Raw genomic sequence first — 2,102 nt, forward strand, 5'->3', positions numbered from 1 at the left:
CCAACCTCCAAACTCCCTAGCCCCAGACAATTATTAACCTGCTTTCTATCTCTATAGATTTGTCTATTCTGGACACTCTATATAAAGAATCATACGCTATGGGACCTTTGTGACTTGCTTTTTCATTTAGTGTGTTTTTCAAAGTTCATCTATGTTGAAGCATGTGTCAGTACTTCATTTCTTTTTACGGCTTAGTAATCTTCCATTTTATAGATATACCACATTTTATTTATCTATTTTTCAGCTGATGAACATTTGAGTTGTTTCTACTTTTTAGTTATTATGATTAGTGCTGCCATAAAAGTTCACATACAAGTTTTTGCGTGGACATCTGTCTTCGGTTCTCTTGGGTATATATATATTTAGGAGTGGGATTGCTGGATCATATGGTAACTTTTATCTTTAATTTTCTCAGGAACTGCAAGACTATTTTTCAAAGTGGCTTTATTTTACATTCCTACCAGCAATGTATGAAGGTTTCTATTTTCTCCATCCATGCCAACACTTGTCATTGTCTGTCTTTTTGATTATTGCCATCCTAGTGGGTGTGAAATGGTATCTCGTTGTGGTGTTGCTTTGCATTTCCTTGATGGCTAATGCTGTTGAACATTTTCCCATGTACTTATTAGCCATTTGCATATCTTCTTTGGAAAAATGTCTATTTAGATCTTTTGCCCATTTTTAAATTGGGTTATTTGTCTTTTTATTATTTAGTTTTAAAAATTCTTTATTATTTATACATTTATATATTTTAGATACTAGATCCTTATCAGATATAAGATTTGCAAATTTTCTCCCATTCTATGAGGCATATTTTTCACTTTCTTGAGAGTGTCCTTTGAATCACAAAAGTTTAGTTTTGATGAAGTCGAATTTATTATTTTTTCTTTTGTTGCTTCTATTTTTGGTGTCATATCTAAGAAAATTAGATATGACTCGCTAATCTAAGGTCATGAAGAATTACTCCTATACTTTTATCTAAGAATTTCACAGTTTTAGTTTTTACATTTAGGTCTATGACCCAGTTTAAAGCCATTTTCATGTGTTGTGAAGTTCTGGCCCAACTTCATTCTTTAGCATGTGAATATCCGGTTGGGCCAGCACTATTTGTTGAAGACTATTCCTCTGCCCCCCCCCCCCTTAAGTTGTTTTGGTATTCTTGTTGAAAATCAATTGACCATAAATCTGAGGTTTTGTGTCTGGACTCTCACTGATTTATGTATCTACCTTATGCCAGCACTGCATAGTCTTGATTATTGTAGCTTTGTAGTAAGTTTCAAAAAGAGGAAGTATAAAACCTTCGACTTTGTTCTTTTTCACAATTGTTTTGGCTACTCTGGGTTCCTTGAACGTCCATATAAATTTCAGAAATGGTTTGTGAATTTCTGCAAAGTGGAGAGTTGGAATTTTCATAGTGATTGTGTTGAATCTGTAGATCAGTTTGGGGAGTGTTGCCATCTTAATAATAGTATCTTTCAATCCATGGACATAGGATGTCTTTCCATTTATTTAGCTCTTTTAAAAATTCTTCCAACAATGTTCTATAGTTTTTCAGAGTATAAAACTGTGCTTCTTTTGTTAAATTTCTAAGTATTTTATTGTTTTTTAAGTTATTGAAATGGTATTGTTTTCTTAATTTTTTGTCTGAATTGTCCATTGCAAGCATAATAGAAATACAATTGTATATTAACCTCATAACCTTCAACCTTGCTGAACTTGAATATTAGCTCTAATAATTTTTATTAGAGTCCTTAGAATTATCTATATATAAGATCATGTCATCTGCAAATAAAATAGTTTTACATCTCTTTTCCAATCTGGATGCCTTTTGTTTCATTTTATTGCTGAGTTGCCTAGTTAGAACCTCCAATACAATGTTGAATAGAAGTGGTAAGAATGGAAGTCCTTGCCTTTTTCCAGATGTTGGAAAGTATCAGTCTTTTACCTTTAAATATGATGTTGCTTCTGAATTTCTCATAGATGCCCTTTATCAGTTTGAGGAAATCTGTCCCTAGTTTGTTTGATATTTGCTAGTATTTTGTTGAAGATTTTTGTGTCTATATTTATAGGTCTGTAGTTTTCTTTTCTTATGATATCTTTTG

The sequence above is a fragment of the Pteropus vampyrus genome, unplaced genomic scaffold (genome assembly GCF_000151845.1).
Source record: "Pteropus vampyrus isolate Shadow unplaced genomic scaffold, Pvam_2.0 Scaffold3983, whole genome shotgun sequence".
In the NCBI taxonomy this organism is placed as follows: Eukaryota; Metazoa; Chordata; class Mammalia; order Chiroptera; family Pteropodidae; genus Pteropus; species Pteropus vampyrus.